This window comes from Ambystoma mexicanum, chromosome 1p (genome assembly GCF_040938575.1).
Source record: "Ambystoma mexicanum isolate Mex_15411 chromosome 1p, UKY_AmexF1_1, whole genome shotgun sequence".
Classification (NCBI taxonomy): Eukaryota; Metazoa; Chordata; class Amphibia; order Caudata; family Ambystomatidae; genus Ambystoma; species Ambystoma mexicanum.
The window spans coordinates 979,460,008-979,483,523 of record NC_090921.1 but is presented as its reverse complement, the minus strand read 5'-3'; the positions used below and the strand labels follow the sequence as shown (position 1 = coordinate 979,483,523).

The window sequence follows — 23,516 nt, the reverse complement described above, 5'->3', positions numbered from 1 at the left end:
ATCACAGAATCTTGGCAAGTATGCGAAAGTAAGGAAGGTGACAAGGAAGAGTTGGACTGGGAGTAATGAAGATTACCTGCTGTAGTCAGGGCATTCTCATCCTTTATAGATTAGAATCAATTAACTACCCCACAACAAGTCCACAGTTATCAAGCTGTTCTATTCGTGTGTTGGAAGCGCCTGCTGCATTGGTTCTTTCCATTCTGTTTCCTGTAGTCCAGTCTTTAGAATTGGAAAAACCAAATTACAAGAAAACAGGTCTTGGCAACTTCTTACACCTGACGTGATACAGCGGCAAATGTTACGGGCTTCTTTATTTATTGATCCTGGGGACATGACAGATGTTCGACCTCATAAAGGCACCATTGCTGTCAGTATGCCATCATGAAAGATCCGAAAGCAAAAAATGCGCGAATGTGTCGTATCATTCTTTCAAGATGCTTACTGCCGGTTTGCTTTTTTTAAGAAAACAAACGGCCCTTTCGAACGTTTCGTAGTGCCTGGTCTGGGTATTACGCGGTGCGTGGCTGGAGTTTGCAGAGTACGCTGCAGTAATGGGAGTGGCTGAAGCAGGGCGCGAATTCCAGACCCTCTTGCGTTGTTTTCTGAGGAAACGCCGCATCCGGTCATTGCTCTCACCTGTGACCAGGGCGGGCTTCTAAATAGTACCTAGAAAAGCACCGTCAGCAGAGGGACTGCCCTTTCGTTCATTTGTGAACACCTACACCCGAGCAAGGTAAGGCGGCGAGGGACGTTTAATCTCAGTTTCACCTCCATTTTAATTATTGTGGTGCTTTTAGTCTCCCATCAGAACAGCTGCAACGCCTGTACCAGAATGCACAGTAAAGCAGCACACAAACACGCCAGTGATAAACATGCTCCCACGGAAGGGACATCGAGAGTACCCAAAATACAGAAATTGGGAATGCTGGCCCTGTCCTAACATTGGCACCAGCTCACCCAAGGATGGAGGCCTCGGTGCCGCCAGTTGGAACGACATGGTCCTCAAATATCACGGCGCGAAGGGCTTTCTGATTCAAATATACATGCTCCAAAATGTGCGGCTTTCAAACTCCAGGGTGCCCGAACCTAAAAGCGGTTAGTTTAAGTAGGTGTTGTGCGGTTGTCTTCCCCTTAATTTCACTTTCGTCTCAAACCTGTATGCACATGTGATAAAGGCAGCGCACCCCACAAACTCGGGGAGGCTTATTTCATTGTATCGTCTTTTGTGCCCGGCTTTCAGCACTACCAATGTAGCCATGCCCAAGATCAAACTTTCAAAGGCCAGTTTCATTGAGTTGCAACTTCGTGGATTGTCTTTGTTTCATTGTAAATAATCGGCATTTCTATTGTCAAACCCTCCTTGGTTTTGGCACCGTTTGCTGGGGCAAGGTATATTCGCACGAAAACAATTTTGCACAGAAGCAACTCGTGCGAGAAAAGAAATGGGTGTTGGGAAGGCGAATGCCTTGTTGGTGTGGCAAATGGAAATGCTTGTTGCACACGTTCCCCAAAGCATGCATGGTTTTTTTCTGTTGGCCCTGCTGGGTTCAAAGCAGGGACGTAATTTCACCAAAATGCCAGGGGTAGTGGAAGTGACACCAGACACGACCCTTGACATTTGATGACATCACAGGAAGTGACATCATGGGAAGCGATCGAACACGACCTTTCACCCCTTGACAACAGGAAGTGCCACTACGGCATTGTTTCTAAGTACACTATGTAAAGTATGGTTATGGTATCTGTAAAGTGATATACATTGCATACAAGAATGGAATATGTATCGTTAAGATCAGTGTGTAGGCCCATATTAACAATTTACTGTGAATGCAAGCAGACGTCCAAGGCTAAACAATATTATATAGCACTTATGCTTAAGCGCTTCATATAGAATACATACAAAATGACCTATCTTGATCAACCTCAGCAGGAAGAAAGGCTGAGTTGACCTTGCTGGGAGTGTAACCTGCAGATCACACACATTGCGGTAGTCAGCGGTCTACCTACTGAGCTATTTTACCGGCAATTGCTATTACACGTTCGTCCTTCTCACCACGATACTAGTGTTCATCGAGCTCCCTCACACCGTCTCGGGCATTCCAGGCCCTCGGCACTCGGACACAAATAATACACAAAACCAGAACTTGGGTGTAAAAGCGCTGTAATGCTAACGCACACCAGGCTCTGGAGGGCTGCATTCGACTCTGCCCCTCCCAGGCCTGGCTCATCCTTATGTAGAATGCAAAAGCTAAATATTTATTCTCCTCCCACTAACAGTACGTATTCATAACAGGTCATTTCGCCAAAGAGGGGGAATAAAGTACATTTCATAACTTCAGATTGTCTTTGCAAGGCAGGCTCTTATCAACCTTGGGACCTGAGCCAGCAGCTTCCTCACTGTGTACATTCTCGAGGGAGGGCTACTGATGCCCATCTGCGAGGCCTATGGCATTCCACAGCTCAGCTGCACTGTGCTCTGCGATATCTGTTTTCATGACTTAGTTGTTAGGCCAGTCCTTTCATATAACCAGTCCATTCGTATTCGATGCATCTCAAAGAAACCAAGAGTGCAGAATCGGAAATGTACCAGGTAACCTGTGCCCACTTTTTTTCCCTCTTCACATTTTATCTATGAATCGCTAACCAAAGCCCTTGCACTGCTTCTACATAAGCACATTGCAATACAACTATTCTTACTCAATAAGGAAGCAAGAAAATAAAAAACATTATCAAACTAAGACAGCTTATTTATGTCTGTACTCATTTAAAGCCATTTACTGTATTGCATAAACAACCCACCTATTACCATCAGCCATAATCTATGGTGCATCTAAAACACCAAAAACAGGCATGACTACATGTCCCGCCCTTTCCAGCTCTGAGCATCCCTGTCCTACTCGCATTCAGCAGCACCCCATTATTGTGTCTGTCATGTTTGTTTGCACTGTCCAAGTCAATACTTTCCAGTATATAGTAACCTTCCAGTACCTCCCAGTCCCTAGGTGCACCCACAGTCGGTGTCCGCAGCAACTTGTCAGTGCTTGTCATATTTTTCCCATGTAGCATCTTGCATGGCGAATACCTGGCTGCTGACCACTCTCTCAGCAGTCCATGGAGAACAAACGACAGCCAGTCTTCCCACTATGTGCCTTTCACATCCATCTGTTTGAACTGCTCCTTCTTTGGCTTGTCTTTGTTTTTTCTTCCAATGAGCCACTCACATGTTCATGTGTTTCTGCCAGCCTTATTTTGCCATGGGCCACCAGGCCGTCTGTCGGCACTGAAATGCATGGTCTTCCCTTTCTCTGCATTGATATGTTGCATCATTTCTTCTTCCCCTTTCCAAATGGCCAGTGGTGCTCACATTTCCTTTGATCCTCCTTCTTGCTCTTCTGTAGGATAATCTCCACCCCTTCAAGCTGTGGGCCCTCCATCACATGACACTCATCTTCTATGGATGCCTTTAGCTGTGGCTGTGGCTCATTGTCTGGTGCCACGGGCCACTCTCGCTCAGATGCAGTTATCTTCTTTCTTCCTAGAGCCAACACCACTGATTGTGATTACCATACTGTCCTCTTCCCCCTCCCAAAACACCAACTTCATATGTCGGCCTGTCAATGTCCTTCTCTGGTGCACATGCCCTGAAAGTGTCCTGTTTGATTTGACATTCTCTGACATGTATTTGCTTGACACTACACCTTCCACTAGCATCTTTTTCACTTCCTCGTCTAAGGTGCACACTGCAGTCACCTGTCCTTCTGAACTCCAGTTTATTGCCCCTTTGTCTGGACATGCCTCCCCCATTCTTTCAAGACCCAGTTTGCCAAATCAGTCATTGCATCTTTTTTTCCAAAATGTCCTCCCTCCCCTCTGTTGGACACAGTCGCCTCCTCTGGTACCCAGCCAGCCCGTGTCTTCCCCCACTTCCTCTTTCTCCCCTTTCTCGTAAATACATTGAGCCACCCCCACAGCATTGTGCATCTTCCACCCCAACCCCCACAGGCACTGGTGTAGGCACCTCACATTCCTGCCACTCTGTGTCCTCCCATTCGTTCCCTGACACCACTTTTTTCATTCTCAGCCATGCGTCGTCAGCTGCATTCAGAATGTATGTCCTCCCCTGGGCAGATCGTAACCTTTCCTCAACGTCCACATTCCCTTCCACCACCCTCCTTATCTCGTCTGGCAACAGCCGCCATATTGTGCCCTTCATGAAAATTTGTGTAAGCATTACTTCAAATTCTGCAGGTCTCTGATCGCTCTCTACCTCCATCCCCTTTGTGATATATTTGTGCTTTGCTTGAGATTAATTCTCCCTTGTCCCTTCCCTGCAGTACCCTTTGAGACTAGGAACCCCCACCCCCTTATTCCTTTGTACCGACTGGGGGACCACATCCCAATTGTCCACCATGCTCTGCAGCCTCCCCAGCACAGCCCTCGGCCCAAACTTATGACCGATCTGCCCCGCCTCTTGTCTGGTCAGTGGATCAGCATCTGCCATATTGCCACTGAAACTGTATTCTGTAATCTTTCTTAATCCACTTTAACATCGCAATCTGTGCCCTCTACAGCATCGACCCTACACCGCCTCTCCACGACAGGTGCTCTATCACAGGTGCCTAAGAATGCTCTGACCTTATTTCAGTCCTGTAGGTGCCCATGAGACCCTGTACTGTAACACTACAGCACTTGAGGCACTATCTCCGTATTATTCCTAGAGTCCCTGAAGACTCAAAATTAAACGTGCCACTGGTACAGCAAATTATTTTTCACTTACCCGTTGTATTGCTGTAATCTCTATTCATGCACTTCATGAAGAGGGGCTCCTGGGTTTTGGCACCACATATTGCACGTTCTTACTGCTCCCCAAGATACTAGTGCTCATAGAGCTCCCTCAACGTCTCAGGCATTCCAGGCACTCGGACAAAAATAATACACAAATCCAGAAGTTGGGTGTTAAAGCGCTGTAATGCTACACAAGGCTCTGGAGGGCTGCATTCAACTCTGCTCCTCCCAGGCCTGGATCATAATTATGTACAATGCAAAAGCTACATATTTATTCTCCTCCCACTAACAGTACGTATTCCTAACGGGTCATTTTGCCGAAGAGGGGGAATGAAGTACATTTTGTAAATTCAGATGGTCTTTGCAAGGCAGGCTCTTAACAACTTTGGGACTTGAGTCAGCAGCTTCCTCACTGTGTACATTCTCGAGGGAGGGCTACTGATGCCCACCATGCTAACCAACTGCACATCCCGCCCATCAAGAGCTAAAGCAGGAGGTATAGGCTTTCCATACTTGGCACCCAAACTTTGGAATGCCCTGCCCCACACCCTTTAAACTGAAACCTCCCTCGCCACTTTCAGCTGGGCTGTTCTCTGCGACATCTGCTTTCATGGCTGTTAGTTGTTAGGCCAGTCCATTTGCATCCAATGCATCTCAAAGAAACCAAAAGTGCAGTATCAGAAATGTACCAGGTAACAATAGCCACCAGAAAACCAGCCACTCCAAAAACAAAGCCACATGCTGCTGGCCACAGCCCATAAGCCACAATAGGTTTTCTCAGGGGTAGCAAGGGAGACCCCTGGCAGCCCCTAGATTACGTGCCTGGTTTGAAATTGAGGCGAGCTAGGTGCTATTTGGCTCCTGCATGTAACCAGGAAGACTGTGGTCAGTTTGACACCCAACTGCTGCCAGGAGCTACTATTGGCTTCCCCAGCCAATGAAGGCAGAACAAACACCTACGTGAATTTAACTCTTTGCATTCGGCATAATCTATAAATACGCATTAGGACAAATGTATGGCATTTAAAACAGTCGTAAATTATTGACAAAAAGGTTTGCATTTTATGTGGAAGTTAGATTTGTGGAATCCAATGTACTAGCTGCTTGTTCCCCAGTGGTGGCTCCTGGAGACTGGTTACTGCTGGATACCCAGGAGCTGCTTTTAGCTCCTGCTTATCCAATACTAATTCCGAACCCTGATCTGTGCTGCCACATGATCCACACAGAGCTTCCTTAGCATTAGTTGCTCCAACCAGCCGCCCCATAAGATCACCGCACGTTTTTTCAGGCTGTATAGCAACTTGCCTTTTTCTCCTCCTGCACTGTGAATTGGGGATGCCTCAAAGATCACAGCCCTGTTGCCACGGCTTATTCACACTCATCCTCTCTAATTTCTGCTGCTTGTTTGTGGCCCCCTGTATTCAGAGGCGTGTCCAGGGAGTGGCCTGAGGTGGCACGTGCTAACCCTGGAATCTGATTGGCCACCCCAGGTGCCACACTTTTATGCTAGACTATGGCATGCGTGTGCTCTTCATGCCACCTTTGCATAAATCAGTGCGCACTTGGGCCACCCCAGTCAAGAGTCTGGACACGCAACTCCTGTATTGCTGATGCCCCCTAAGGATTCCTCCCCCAGCTTTTTTTTTTCATAGTCCATCCACCAACCCCTTCACGGGTGCTACTATACTAAAACATGAGGGGGTTAAAGGGGAGTCTGCTACCTTTTTATAGACTGTGGGGGCAAACTTACTTGCGTTGGGGCATTCTATGCTAAAGCACATTTGTGTGAACTAGTGTCAAGTTAGCAGCGAATTCTACACTTTAATGCACACGAGGCCACTGACGCACCTCTAAACATAATGGGATTGAAGGACAAAAAGCCGGCACAGTAACGCTGTTTGGGATGGGTCAAAATATTTGCCCAGGATCACACAAGGCTAAGCAGCAAAGCCAGTATTTCAACCCAGCAGTATAGTCAACTGACCACAACCTCCATGCTCTAGTTGACACAAATATTTGTTTTAGCTTTCAAAAACCACAATAATATGGTCTTTGTAGCTGTATTCGCCCAACCCTGAATGGAAGACTAAAAGTCCCAGCTTGCATCCTCACTTTTCTTTTCATCTTAAACTAGTAGACCTCATGGATATAATGTATAAACTACGTTTTATTCTGAGTCCCTTTCTTCCTGTGGGTATTGACCAAATGTGGCGTTTAGGTAACTTTCTTTAAACATTCTGTTGACTCTTCTGCTGATGCTCCAATGTTAAAAGGAGCCATAACTCTCCTCTACATGATGGAAACCAGGCACTTCAGGTCTGCTGTGAAGATGAGTTGTCTCCTATCACTGACATGCAAGTGGCAACAGCCCATCACGGCTTCAATTGCCTAAACATGTATGCATTTGAAAAGCGTTCTTTGTAAGAGTGAAAGGTTTTACAGAAGTAATTACCATGACTTTAGTTATCTGTCCTCTCTATCATGCCTGCCTGCCAGCGACTCTGTAGATGAACAAGTCCACTCAACCCAACATTTCGGTGGAAGATGGAATAAAGCACCATTTGCTCAATGGTTGTTTCGCGGCTGACCCCAAAGCCAGCACATCCTCTGCAGGCTATGTTGAGTCAAATCAGTGAATTGCAGGGCAACTGTTGTTGCTGTGGATTCTGCCTCTGTGCTTAGATGGATTTGGGGGAGGTTAAGGGGTTTCTATCTACAACATAAAGTATGTCCATTTAATTGGGCTTTTGGGACAGTACATTCATCAATGCCTATGACTTCTCCCCTCTTGACACCCCTATCTCACTGACACCCCCATCCCAGCTCTACACCCACCATTCTACCTCACCCCACCCTATGTAATGTGACATTTGTATAGCGCCCAATGGCTGTTGTGCTGATCTTGAAGCACTCCGATTAGGAATGAGTTTGACTTTAGTCTGAACAAACTAGATAAACTACACAATGCATTACAGGAAATGGCAGCATATTTTGTCCATTATGCTTCAAATGTTGTATAGGTATTGATTGTCCCAAACGTACAAAGTTCAGCTCACCATAGATGTTCACCATCAGTTGGCCTGGGGAGCCAAATGAAGCGCCTGGCAGCTGTTGGTGTCAAGCTAAACCAGGCTCTTCTAAGATACAAACAGCAGCTAAATAGCTCCCAGCTCCCCTCAATTCCGAACCCTGGCTCATCATAATTACTTGATACTCTACATTGCTGATCTGCAATGACCTACCAGGGTGTTTTTAAGTATTGGCTTTGGATGGTGCCTGATTTGCTATGCCAGTAAATGTGGTTGTTGGCAAAGGCCTAACTGGGTGTGGCACTCTTGCAAACCAACATGGGAATTCTGCACCGGAGATGAAGCCAGCAATGAGACCATCCAAACCGCGACTGGCGGAAGCCTAAGACTTTGCAGCACATTACATGCCTGCTTTGAGAAAATGAATCTGGCAAGGGTGTAAAAGCCCTGGCTTTTACATTTTTTAAAAAAGAAAAATAATAAAATTATGTAGATAATTCAATCTCAAATGGTGGTATGATAACCAGACTCCCACCCCCCTCCTCCCACCGCCACACTTTTATGCTCATTGCCCAATGCATAGTGGCCCGTGTCCTGCTGCATCTGTCTCCTGATTTGCAGCCCTTGCTCTACAATTGCACAGAGCAGGTTCAAAGTTCACAGGTCCCCTCTGGACCGCTTCTGTGGCGGCCAAGCCACTTAAGCAGAGAGGCTGCATTCAAAACCTGCATCTCAGTTCCAAAACTACATATGAGGAATTCTCACCCCAGTGGCAGATGAATCGCGAGTTTGGTGTATGGTGGATGGTCATTTACATAATTATTAAAGCCACATCTGATCTGTATCATTCCTGTGTCAACACACTGAGCCCAGGCCAGCTATGGGCAGACTGTATTCTCACTAGACTGGCTCTCTGCTGCACCAGTCAGGGCCAGAACCAGTCGAGGTTGCCTCTTTTGATCCTTTGCAAGGTCTGACACTTTTCTCCAGCAGGGCAGCCCCTTGGCAGGTTCTGTCCTGGCAAATGGGAATCAAACGGCACACCCTAAACAAAAGCACTAACCTCACACCATGGTGTTGCATACAAATGGCCTTTCATGCTATTGGTCTGAGGGGGCAGGATTAGTGCAATCGGAGGGCGCTCGTCCCATTTGGGGGGAATATTCCACCATGTTTCTCTGTACCTTTCCTTCATTCCTTCCTGTCTCCTGTTGCACATGATGCTTTGGGTATGATACAAGGACCATTTTCTGCAAGGACAGGAATTGTACTCCTTAAAGCAGATTTGTTTGTGCTATTCCCCTGTCCTTTCGCTTATAAAAGAGGGGGGGGTCCCACACTCCTTCTTTAATTCACGTTTGGACCATTCTGGACATAAGAATTTGTTTGGACCTCTTTTGAAAAAGTGAATACTACAGAATAGTCACTCGTTAAGGTGAAGTGTTTAAAGGTAGTAGAAAACTCTACTCCTACCCCCTGACAGGGCACATTGGGGGTGACTCTTGCTGAGGTAAAGGACCTGCCACCCTGCTTGTAAATCTCCCTCCCCCCACACCCCTTAGAGTGGGAGAGCAGAACCTCAAAGGATTCACCCTGTCCAGGATCCTGCTGCATCCTGAGTGCCACACCACCCAGGGTGCCAGACCATCCAGGATTTTGTTTACACTTCATCAAATCATTGAAACAGTGTTGCCTTTGGCACTCACTCTGTCTTCGTAGCCACTTTGCATGCATGCATAATCAATCAGCTTGCCCTCTCTGATCCCGGTCACCTTTCTGACTTGAGCACTAGTGCATCATGCAGACTACTTCAAAATGCCGAATTGAACTGCTATGTGGTCACATCGTAGCTTGACTTGAAACAGTGGACCTTCATATCACTCATTGACCCGAACCAGCAGTACTCATCCCTTTAAACCACGCTCAATGTCTAACCACTCCTGACACATTCGACCTGCATCTTTCAATGCTGCCTTGAACCGCATGGAGCACCCGCTTGACTGACATGCCTGGGATCAATGTGACTCACCACCTCCTGAAGCCGGTTCAACCTGGAGTTACAACAGCTCACAGCTGGGCTTGAACCCATTGGAATAGGATACTCTGTACTGATCCTGTTACCCTGCTTCACCTTTTGGCGCCCTAGAGTTTAAGAACATATTGCATCTTTCCCACCAAGATCACCCTTTTAAATTCCTTGTTCCATTTCATATTATTCCACCCTGCCAAGTACCCAGAGTGCTGCACCATTACATTATTCATTTTTTACTGGGGTGGGTTTTTATAGTGTTTGAGTGTACAATTGATTTGTGCAATTAAAAGTGTCTATTTTATAGAACCTTGATTGGCCATACGTTTAGTTTGGAACTGTTGTACTTGCGGTTTAGGTTGCTATTGGCTCACATTCACACACTTTGAGAGAGTACAACCCTCTCTCGACCCACGTTACTACGAAAGGTGAAGGAGGTATATCTTTGGCCTGTGCCTGTTTTACCTTTGATTGGGGTTGCTGTTGGTTTGTGGCGTTGTGGGGCTGAGTAGGAGTTTTAGCCACCCCTCCTACTCCTGCTAGCAAACTAATTTCATCACACCAGCAACATGCACTTTTGCAAACCTTATATGCACGTTGCACACATTCGCTCACCAGGACATGCTTTAACTATACGCACTTGCACATGGCAGACTACACTGCAGGAGAAGCTCCCCCACATCCTACCATGCCCCATTATTGCATGCAAATGATGATCTGCGACAGATGACCAGCACTGCACCTCCACGCTTGGCAGTTACATGTGTGGGGTGCTGTACGATTCACCTGGTCAGTGACCTATGTGGTTGCTAATATGTCCAGTGATTGGTCTGAGTCTTGGCCAACCAACATCGGGACACTGCGCCAAAGATCAAGTGATCATGCGCAAATGGAAGTTTTTTCACCACAGCAACTGATCTCAGTTGAAGGCTCTGCGTACATATTTCCTACACATTTAGTCAGCAATAATTGTTTAGACTTGTATCCTTATGCATGCTTTGAACACCAAGCTTGGTGATGCAACTGCAGTTGGAATCATGATTTTAAATGTGGACATGACTAGCAGTAATGTTACATTGCGTGCACAACTGACAGATCTTGGTCTGATCTTTGAGTTAAATGAACATTATGGTAGTCCAAGTACACACTTAAATAGCGCGATTTATTGCAAGAGGAAAGCGCTGGCTTCCCCTAAGGCGCAATATAGGAGTATAGGTGATCTTCTTTCTGCTAGTACCACTACTGCCTTCCTGTTACCATTTCAGTATGTATGGAGTGTGAGTTAAATGGTGCGGTTGTGCTTGGAATGAGGACATTTCCGAGACAGAACCCCATCCTCGGTGACTCCACTTTGATCACATCGATAAGAAACCCACTCAGAAGAATCCGAGCAATACTGGCAGCACCTCCAGAGCACTCGGTACCACAATGCATTATGCAGGATGAATGCATGTTCTGGTGAGTTGTCTGGCTAAGTTTCCAATGGTTAGCTATATTCAATAAGAGTCTCTACCACGTTGTAAGGACGGGACCTCACTTGATATGCATCTCCCGTATTCTTCGGGCTCTTTATGCGAGTCTAAGCCTTTAGTGATTAGCTGTAGTTAAGACGAGGATCTCGCCCTCAATTGAACATTATATATGAAGCTTGAACGTTGGTGCTTCTTTATTTTTGAGTTAATTAGTCGCCTTTAGATTGAAAACCGCTTTTACTGATAGACATCTATTTATAATTTTGCAGGTATGCGCACGTGTTGATGCGCCAAACTGAACAGATGGCTTTCCCTGCCCCGAGGATGGATTTTCTATAATCCGAAATGCGTTGTCCATTTTCTAACCTCAAAGGAGCTATTTTGGACTATTGTAAAATACCGTTTGCTGTGTATCCGTTAGAGGGTACCACAAACTAACTGGGAGTTCTTGCAAATTCTGCAGATGCTGAACATTGGGATTATTTGTACTCTCGAGATTCAGTTATCCTATATTGGTGAATTTGAGTCCCATCCACTTGCTGTTGTGACTATGATTTTTTTGCACAGTAAGACTTTGTAAATATTAGGGCCCCTTTTACTGAAGTACCAGTCATCAATACTAATCAAGCGATCGAAGTTAATACCTCTTCGTTTCAATCACTGTTTGATGTGACCGACACGGAACTTATGCAAATACACATCTCCTCTGATGATGATAACAAAGTTAGATTTGTCTTCGTTCCTCCTATCAACTCATCCGTGTCCAACATGGAGCTGCCGATTCAACCGGAGGAATGTAATGTTGACTATGACAACTGCGCTTCCACTAAACAAAGGCCCCTTATTCTCACCACTAATCAAATCTACATTTGACACACGTGAGGCCAGCGTGGAAAAACACAGCATCTCTGTGATTGAAGTAACAAATTTTGTGCCTTCAGTCCCTGGTAACACCAGGGATTCTATTACAAATAACACAACTAAAGATGCAGTGACCGAAGCCGGCATTAGCTCTGCTGCAGCAAAGCACCTAGGCTGCCAGAGCCAGAATCAAAAGCTGGCAGCAGTGTGTCAGATCGGTACAATCGATCTTTCACAGATGCATCAAGCCTCGACTTTTGCGCAGCTGCCCAAAAGGCCCTTATACGAGCCTGTGCCACATAGTTTGCACAAAATAGATCTCGTTGGGAGAGAAGCTCGACTAACAGAGCGCTTGACTGCTGACTTTCACTTAATTAAAGAGAAACTAATTAATAGTTTCTCTAACGCATTTGGGGACAAAGTCCTTTTCGCCTTGTACTCGTGCAACAAAGGAAGGCAATAGTCAAATGTCGCCAACTCCACTGATCACGGTCACCCCGAGGAGCTTATCCCAATGCTTTCACCAAGGTGACATTGCTAAAAACAGACGACCTCTGCAGACAAGTCACCTCACCTAAGAGTGGCCCCAATTTCTGCATCAGCTGGAAAAAATCTGGCGAACTTCACTGACCTCAAATCAAATGGAAAAAAAATCAGTTTTCTGAGGCATCAAATAAGCATAACGGCTTGCACTTAACACTTTCCCCAGAGCAAAATAATGATCCAAATATGAAATCCAATCTGTCAGTTACTGCGGGGATTCAAATACACAATGTGCTGGCAGCAACATCCCTAGCACTCATTCCTTTTGTAAAACTATCTGACTCCTTACATGATGCACTTAAAGATCAAAGCGCATTATTAAACACTCATAACAAAGTGGAAAATATGGACCAAACAACTGCTGCCATAGTAAAAAGAATGGAGAGAGAAGCTGAAATCTCATCTCAATGGCAATATCGACTAGGTGATTTAGCTGCAAGACAACGTGAAGACAACTCTTCCCTTATGAATGCTATACTTGAAAACATGAAATGGCTGAGACATAAGGATCAAAAGTCCATGCAACCGTCTATGGTTACTACCGGTTCACAAAATAATGGAAATGTGCAGCTCTCTCAAGTTCCAGCTGATCAACCTCACATTCAGACGAAAGAGCTTCCACAGTTAAATGCTAAGGTGACAAATCAACAAACTTTACATAGACCGATCAGCCAAGCAGTAACATTTCTAATCTTGGAGCAAATGAGCTGACCCTGATCCCAAGTGGTCCAATCGAGGCTAGGAACACTGCCTGTGGCATCCAATGCTTCTCTTCCATACGAACAGACAATCAAGGACACCGCTCAAATCGAAGGTGCGCCTGGTAATAAGCATTGACTTTTGGAATTTTCTCTGGCACAGCCAAAACTCTAACTGCAACAGTTAAGGCACTGTCTTATGCCCAAATCGGCGAGTTCAACATCAAGCAAGAATGGTAATAAGGTCAGAGAAAAGAAATTGGGCACTGTCAAGAAATTTGTCAGAAATCTATCTACACCACAAAAATTAGGCCTGTTTGAATGCAAACAGGAGAAAAAAAACCTCCAAAATGAGCAGTAAATGAAGACACACGTGAAGTTCAGAATAGTAGAAACATTTTGACCGTTTCTCAAAAACAAAATCCAAACAAGCGAGCACGTTTGGAATCAGAAGATCAAATAAGTGAAACGCAGGACAATTCATTAATTCATTGGAACTATGTGAATATTCTACTTACTCCAGAAGACTGAGTACATAAAATTCACCAAGAATCCAACGGAAAGTGGTCAACAAACATGGTTCAAATTTGAGCATAGGTCTGGCCAATACCAACTAAAGTTTCGTTTTCTAACCAGAAGAATGTTGGTGCCCTGGAAGTCGGACAGAGCAGTGAAGCTATCTCACCAACTAAGGCTGTAGCTTCAATCTCTCAAACTTCAAGTGTAAAGCCAACCCAGAAATCTTCAATAAATTTCAATCCAAAAATGACATTTGCTCAATTGAAAAATCAAGAGGCGTTACAACCAAGAATATCTCAAAGGCGCTCAGAAGAACAAAATCGCTCGGCTTGGAGGATCCGAGTAGAAAACCTGTTTCCCGATGATAATGAAGTGAATCTAAATAGAAGAAATGTGATGAGGTTACTTCACAGCATACCTTCACTTCGTACAATTACCTCAGATATAGTAATTGTGGAATATATATCGGAGGACTCAGCTGATAAGGTGTTTCTACATATAAGATCAACAGTTGTGGAAAAAACACTGTTAGCCGCCAAAGAGGAGATCTTAACATATGGCTTTGACATTCAGCTTGAGAAAGGACACCACAAACTACAAGATGATCCTTCTGCACAGGACAAAGAAGAAATCTCACCCTCCGAATTGCATCGCCAGTTTTTGAGACAATTCAATGTAAAATCGCCAAGGTCATCTACTGAATTTCGACGCAGAGATAAAAATTCATACAACAGCTTTGGTCACAATAGCGACACCCACCCATAACTAAAGACATCCTACGAAGAAGTACTATGTGGGATTATTTCATGGAACACTAGAGGATTTCATCATCTTTTTCGTGACTTCCCACTGTCCCTAATGAACAACTTTGCCATTTGCTTACAGGAAACCTGGATGCGGGAAACACCAATCAAAGATGGCTACACTGTTTTGTTAAACATGGCAGGAAAAAATCTTCGAGGTCGTCCTTTCTATGGTCTCATTACCATGGTGAATAATTCTTATGGATGGACAGTCGAGCACATTTTCAATCCAAATATTTTAATTCGGGGGACACTTTTGTATCTTCCAATTCCAAACATGGATCAAACGAAACATCTACTTCTGATAAATACGTATTGGAATCCTTTAATGATCTGGACAACTGGTTACATTAGAGCAGTGACCTCGCTAATTGACCCATGCCTGACATCCTATTCAGACCTGGTAATAATAATCTGTGGTGATATGAACTTTTCCTGGTTCGAGGTACAACGAACATGTGCCTCGAGTAAGATCATTCACACCACAAGAGGAGATTTATGGATACAGGCTCTGCAAATAAGAAACTGAGATGTTAAACGGCTCAGTTAAAGGCGACATACCAGCTGGCTCCACATGGCAAAGAGACCCAAGTAATAAAACGCTAAATTACATCTGGATGTCCCTATCTTGTTGGTCAAAAATTGACAATCTGAAAATTCATAAGACATCCAGTAGTGACCATCACTTACTGGAAGTAACCTGGCCAGTACAACAGGCAGTGAACTTGAAGATGTACATTGGGCCAGTGGAACTGAACCAACGGGGTAACAGACTAAGAATCAATGAAAGTCACATAAGCTTATTGAGACAAAAGCTGAATGAAAATCTAAGCTCTACATTTTCCAGAATGAATTGCGCCCTTTTTCTGACTCGGTACTGCACTAAAAAATATTGTATAAAGATCCAGCTACAGCCCAAAAAAACATTTTTAGTGCCCAAGTCAGTTTTGAGAAAAAGAAAATGAAAGAAGATAAGACATATAAAAAGGACAAGTCACGCTTCTGAGATCTCTTATCAAGAATTTCAAACAAAAATATCGTAATTGGCTCAAATCTTTTGTTCTTAAGAGACCAAGGACGTGGTTAATCCATTTTGTCTCTAATTTTCCAAAATAACTCCAAAGAAATGTGGAAAATACTAAATGGAAATGTAAACCAAGAAGTAAGAATGTCAAATGGGATCTCTACTTCAGCTTGGAAATGCACTTCAAAAGTGTTTTCAATAGAGGCCATGATTGTCCAGTTCCTATGTCTCAACTCGATTTGGAGCCTTGGAATGTATGTGAATCCTATGAAAACATTGTAAAAATTATTTAACAATTAAAAAAATTCCTGTGCTGCAGGTCCTGACGGATTGACCAACATCATGCTAAAAGAAGCATGGGCAGATTTTATTGTGGAGTTATTTTCTCTCATAGCTACATCAAAGGAAATTCCGGTCTCGTGGAAGACTGCATCATTATCCCAATATTCAAGAAAGGCAACAGGGACGATCCATCAAATTATCGTCCCATTGCCTTAATGGACATAATAGGTAAGATCTTCGCCACATGCCTACAACTCAAGATCACTGCTTGGGCCACCAACACCGGCCTGATTGACTGCCGGCAAATAGGCTTCACTAAAGAAGTTGGCACTGAAGTAAATCTGTTAATAGTCAATCTTCTAAAACTTGAAGCAATGAAGTCCAACAAAAAACTTTTTATGGCCTTCATTGATATGAGACGAGCCTTTGATACTATCAATCGCTCTAAACTTTGGAAAAAAATTATCATCATGGTCTTGCCCGTTATTACTTCATCCGTTAATGGCTCTACATAATGAAACCTCAATCAGAATTGATAGGAGTGGGCATCTTACTAACGAAGTACGAACAACAAATGGTGTAAAACAAGGCTGCCCCTTAGCAGCCCTCTTGTTTAAATTATATATTTCTGACATCTCTGAACACCTGAATAATGTGCAACGTTTTCCACTGAAATTGAATGGCCAACAAATTAGTTGGGCCCTCTATGCTGACGACATTGTGCAATTTTATCAAAGGGAGATTGGCCTACAACGCCTATTAACCAAACTAGTCTCAGATCTAACAGCCAATGATCTTTTTATCAATGCCAGCAAATCAAAAATCATAGCCTTTGGATCTAAACAGCCCATTAAAAAACCCTTTAAATGGACTGCAGCTGGCAAATCAATTGAATCAGTGTCAGTTGTTCGATATCTGGGAGTGAAGATCAATAAATCCATTAGGGAATGGGATTGGACAACAGACTTGAAACATCGCATGATGCAAGGTCAAAGGCTGCTCTCCGAATATGGCAAATTCACACTCGCCCCAATAAGATCTTTCTACGTGCAGAAGGTCATTCCGGCACTAACCCATGGAGCGGAGGCTGGTCTAAATATAGACTATAAATTCTGGTCATTATTAGAGGGCCTTTTTTGGAGAAAGGTGTTCAATCTGCCTTCAGGTACTTCCATCATAGCCATTAGACATGAAATGGGTCTAGAGCCTCTGTATGGAATCATAAAATGGAAATCCATCGATATGCTATGCAAATTCTGCCTATATAAAGTTGCTCCACCCTACAAAATATTTAAATCAAAAACTGATCACCCACATTCTGGGATTCTGCTGATGTGGGTAAATAAAATCATGAAGATCATTGAAGTGGCTGACATATCCTGGGATTTGGTAATGGACATACCGCAACTTGCTAAAAAAAAAAAGCTTCGAATGTGAACTGGATAAAGAACAATGAGATCCGTGATTCCATGTCGACCTCCCTTTTTACAGTCGTAACATGTAACAATTTGGACAAATTACCAAAATATTTGGATAGATTCCCCTCGAGGTATCATCGAAACAAGTTTTTAAGATTTCGCTTGAATGCTTACAACACAAAAGAAATGATGTGGATGAAACCCTACAAAGAGTCAACGGATAATCTGTGTAGATTCTGTACAAAATCTACAGAATCATTAAAACACCTAATCACAGTGTGCTGAACTATCGTCCTGTCCATCCATCCTAGGCAGATTTTCTTTCTCCTGGGATTCACATTGAGGACTGGTGGTTTAATTTACTATCTGGAAATGGGCCTCCATTAATTTGTGCAGTAATTGAATATCTGGAAAAGATCCTGAACGATATAATTTTAACTGAATATATTAAGTTAAGGATTTAAAGGATTGAGGGCATTTTACATGTAATTGAAGTTTTGTAATAAAACTAAATGTTATATGTTTGAATTATGATGCAGATAAAATAAACATTTTGATTTTTTTTACCCGACAAATTCATGTGATTTTACATATGAATATGGTCCGCACTTAAACTATTTACTTATGAGAGTTGTATATTGAATATATGTTGTAGTCTTTACCAAGGATTCAGTATATCCTACTGGGCACTTGTTGATACACCACCTTACCTGATCTGGGTTTGTTTGAGCCCTTGGGCGTGCATATGGGGGTCACCACACGGCAACGTATGGTTTTTGTTTGGTTCAAAGGATTTTGCTAGCCATGATATGCCAAAGAAGGTCTCTGCCTTCTGGCCCACTGCCCAAGTAAGGGCAACAAAATGGTTGTGAAACCGCCACAAGAATTTCATTATGTTGAGGTTATATGATGGCTGATCTGCCTATCCATAGCACGCATGCAATGCTTAATGAGGAGTCGGAGTGTCAAGATGGATGTTGAGATTCCCCAGCAGGAAGAGTTGGGAGGAGGAAAGGAGAGAAGATGCCAGTTCAGTGCATTCCTAGAGGAAGAGGGTGGACTGGCTCGGTGGTCAATAGATGGCCAGAGTAAGAGGAGACAAGGAGACAAGAGCGAGAGAGCGCCTGCAGACCAGGCATTCGAAAGAGGAATAGGCCTGAGTGGGGATGGTGGAAACAAGGATCCCCTCTGGAAAGAAGTTCCCCCCCGGTCCCCCCCCTGGTCTGTTGGGCCTGGGTTAATTGGTGAAGCCTAAGGATTTTTGTGGAGTCAGCTGTGAACCCCCCAGCACCCTTCTAGGTGCATATCAGAACATTGTTTGACAAGTTACTGTTTAGTGGGCAGACCAATGAGGAAGAATTCAGTCTTGCATGGGTTAAGTTTGAGGTGGCAGTTGACATCCAGGACTGGATGGTGGCTAGGTAATCTAAGATACTCATTTGCAACTGAGTATAGTCAATGCATTGGTGGATGGATATATTGGGATCTTTCAGGAGAGTTCAGAAGGCAAACAAGATTGGTGTGGGGTTGGAGTCTTGGGGGGTGGGGGAGATTCTGCAGGAGACTGGACATCAACGTATCAAGTTAATCTGGCTTCAGCTTTGCCCGATAGGTAGGGGGTAAACCAATTCAAGACTGCCAGAAAATCCCATTCTGTCAGCAAGGAGTGGAGAGGATGCAGTGGTTGACTGTTAAATGCATCCGAGAGGTAAAGGAGAATGAGGAGGCATAAGCAGGGTTCAAAATTGAGATTCAATGAGCAGGAGCTAAAACAAGCTCCTGGGTGTCGGGCATCCCCCAGTAAGCGAGAGCTACCACAGGGCAACCAGGAGCTACCAGAGATGCTCCTTTTCATCCCTTTTGTATGAACTATGGTGTTTAAATGTGTATTGGATGTGTTCTAATTCTTTATTAACATTCTCAAGTACTCCAAGTTAATGTCACATTTACATGTCACTGCGTACTGTTGGTTTCAAGCTAATCGGGCTCTACTGTGGTAGGAGCAAGAGGTAAATGGCTCCAAGCTCCCCTCATTTTCGAACCCCTGAATGAGTCACCTTTGCGTGATTTGTATGGTGGCTGTCTCGATGGTACTCTTGGGACGGAACCAGTCATTTTGAAGTTCGATTCTGGCGAGGTAGTTGTAGCAGCCTTTCCCAAGATTTTGCCAATGAAACTGTAGGTTCGTAATGGGATCATAGTTGGCCAGGTCATTTGGGTCTAGGGTTGTCTTTTCAATAGAGGTCAAATGAGACTTGGCTTGAGGGTGTCTGGGAATGACCCATCTGTGAGGGAGGCATTGATGATGCTGAGGAACGAGCCGGGTCGGGTCCATCAATTATTTAATGATGAAGGCTGGGATGATAGGTTTGAGGGAGGAAATCTAGGAGATCTGGGTTAGAGATTTCGTTCTTTGGAGGAGAGGGCCAGTGTGTGTGTTTAAGTGCAAAGGGCACTATTGCTGCAGGAGGTTGATTTGATCCCTCGCATTTTGTCTTTTCTGTATATTGCTACATTTGAGTTACACAGATATTGCCCCCTCCACCCTATCAATATTTCAGAGCCTGGTTGATTGTATGCTCCATAATATGAATAAAGTTGCATATTGCCTGTGTGACCTCCTCTATGCTGTAGCTGAAACTAGCCACAATATCACACTTGAAACAGTTTGGATGAGGCCAAAATAAGCAAGCGTTGAGAGATGTAGATTCATACCAAGTGACCTGGAGCACTTGTGGTGCAATCTCTTCAAAGAAGCCAAACAGATTGAACCAAAACGTGGTTTCAACTCTTACACAGCCTCCGTCTCCTCGCATTAAGGTAAAGTTCAAAACCACTTTTTTTTCAGAAGTCAGGACAGAGTTCATGTGTGAGCAAGAGACTGCTGTTGAATTGGAGGTAACAAATTGCACATTGCCACTGCTGTGTGTCTAGAGCAATGCGACCTTGCTCTTAACGCCCACATTAGTCCGTTAGCATGGATAAGATTGGTGCTACCCACATGTAAAAGAGGGATGGGGACATGCAGTGGCCTTTGCTCCCAAGAGGATATAACCTTTAGAAAGAAACTCCTCTGACTGGAAAGGATATGGCATGGCTCTAAGCTGCAGTGTATTTCCGCTCCTACAATGGAGGCTGAAGCTGCTCATTCATAGGCCCTGGTGGCACGAAGATCCAGTGCCAAAACCTGCAGGATTAGCAGTAAAACTAGGGAGGCCAGCTTTATAAAAATGCCTTCGCAGGGCACTTGGTGGTGGTGTATCCTAAGCAATCTATAGTGCAAGCGGCTTTGTAGAGTGGCATTCGTCTATCCCCCCTCCCCCACACCCCAACACCACTTTTTTGATAACACTGTCAAGTGGTATTTTTACGCATGCTGTACCAAATAAATGACTGTAGGACCAACATGGGTTCAGTGCACTGGCCTATGGCTTTCTCTCCAGACGTCCTGGGATTCGAGGCCCTGAGCGTTCAGACATGCAGCCGGCCCAATTTGCATTTTTATTGACATAAGTGACATCACATAAGGACCTTACAGGAAATGTCAGTCTGATAAACATTGGTATACGTGACCTTACAAGTAGTTTACATGACTAAGGCCTGAAACCTCTGTAGTCTGCGATATATGAATGGACGCTATTTATGGAGCAGCTCTAATCTAGTAAACCAGAGCATTTCTTTTTTTTATGGCATAAGCAGGGAACTGGGCCCCTTCCATAGTATCCATATAAGACCGTGGCATCAGTATTTGCCCTGGGTCACCAAGTGGTAGTCTTTTTCACTTGGCTACATATCTCGCCAGCTTTAGTTCATATGAATATTTGATCAGGCTTTGTTTAATGAGTACAAGTAGTAATTTATTTTATAGAGCGGATTTAGTGTGCAAATTCCATAATCAACTAACCGTTCTAGATGCACAGCAGGGTGTGGCATTCGCTTTTATTTTCCACATCATGAATGGAAGATTACAGGAGCACCATGCAAGTGGCATTTACCTGGTCCATCCAAGGAGTAATGAATGCACTGTTAATGCCAAACGTGCTCACCAGTCATGAGGGGTACTTCTCGTTTGGCACCTCTGTGGTACAAGACCTTGGTGAAACCTGGGCCATAAAAAGTAATGGCCAGTAAAAGGGAAATAATTGCTTAATGATAGCTGGTGAGTATTTTCGACTGCGGGAGCATAAGTGGTAGGCAGGCGGCCCGAGAGATTCCAACCTCATGACAGGACTCGCAAGACGAGATCTTCTCGCCCTGCACACTACCCGAAAATTAGAGATATGTCTATCGGTTAGAAGTACCCTTCCGTGTACAATACGTGGACACACCACAAGAAACATAAAATTGATAATCCAATTCAGATATGGAACATAACCATTCTAGCCCTGAAGATGGACTGTTAAATCCGAAACGCGTCGGCATTAGATACTCTTACAAAAGAAGTGTACTTTGGACGATTTTGAACTGCTAATTTAGGGGCTCAGATTGAGAAAATGTATATATGTGTACGATAAAGTTGTGTATATCATGTGCCATTGGGTCAATGTTTATGCATATTGGCCAGAACATGGAATGCCTGTATCTAAACTGAAGAGAATTCACTCACTCCCTTTTGAAGGAGAAACTTTATCATTGTTTTTTTGAAAACATATGCATTGTTTGGTATGCTTTGTGTTTAATGTTTTCAACAAAAATTCTTTTATTTATAAAATTCCAGTTCTAAAACATTGAACTACGAAATATAGAGAACATCAGGGAGGGATTTGCTGCAGCATCCTTCTTTTTGGGTCGACTGGGCATACTACTTTCCTGCAAATTTGCCTTCGAGATGGTATATCCCGCCAGGAGTGCTCCATAGGGTTGTCAAGTAGCAATACTTTGTATTTGTTTATGGGGGCATAAACCCTTCCCATAAGTAGCTGGATGACCAAACGTCCAAGTGGTTCGGGGAGGAGGGGAAGAATACTCCCCATCATGTTCTCGCCCCCCTTTCCAAACCGAGAAATGTTGTTAAAAATGTTGGTTAAAGTGCATTTAACAGCTCAATTTCTGTGGAAGAAATGGGAATCTTAAATTGACAATCTTAGTTTGTAAAGTAACACGCTAAGAACCCCAACAGATTCCAAGTCACTAAGATTGCAAAGGAGCAGTTTCCAAAGCATTTACATGCCTTTGCTCTTTGCCCATAATACATGCCGGCATAAAATAACCTTTTCATACTCTGTCCAGGCTGGCCGCACAAATAATGAAACACATGTTTCCTTTGTCGATAATGCCAGTAATATAAGAACAGATATCTACACTGGCTGCACCAGTGTAGGCCAATATGGCCATGTAGGAACTTGTTTTGGTTTTGCTGATAATGTAAGTAAAGCATACCATGCTAGTGTAAGAAATCGACCGTACTGGCTGATTGAGTACCCACTCCTAGCCATTCTCTGTGGCCCGCACATGCACAGACTTGTACCCATTCATGCATTCTGTCACTGTGATGAATTGCCATCTGGCGAGGGTGTGGAAGCTCTGGATTTTTGATTTCTGTTAAATGCAATGATTTTGAGTAATTCCATCTCCGATGGGGCAATCTGCTACTCAGATTACCGTTTCAGATGGTTCATGAGTAGTGTGTACCTGTGCCCTGCTGCTGATTCGTAGCACCTCCTGTACCAGTGGCACAGAGGAGGTTCAGGTCACAGGGGACCTCAACAGCTGCAGTGACATCCCCTGCAGCGCAGGAACTGCAATAAAATATGTACCCCTGTTCCAAAACTGCGTAATTTGGAAGATCCTGTCCTGGTGACACGGTACACTAAAAATAAGCCATACCAGAGTTTGGTATGGTGGCCAGCATCTAAGCTATCACAGCCACATTAAATTGATATTGCACATGTCATCCTTGTGGGCTCACTTCAGCTGTGGAAGGATTGTGTATTCCTCCCAGACAAGGCACACCCCCTGTCCACTGGCAGGACTATAGCCTTGGGGGGAAGGTGGTTGGGGCGAGGTACTTGTTCCTTAAGAGCAGGTAACGCCCTTTCTCAGGAAGCTGG

General features: G+C 44.1%; 1 protein-coding gene across 1 annotated transcript in view; it reads left to right on the top strand.

Moving 5' to 3' along the window:
- The first annotated feature begins 489 nt into the window (after positions 1-489).
- The window catches only part of LOC138566923 (pancreatic secretory granule membrane major glycoprotein GP2-like), a 195,386-nt gene continuing 172,359 nt past the window's right edge, over positions 490-23,516 (top strand). Inside the window, exon 1 of the mRNA XM_069644705.1 lies at positions 490-736. The gene's annotated coding sequence lies outside the window, so the exon portion shown is untranslated. The remainder of the gene's footprint in view (positions 737-23,516) is intronic.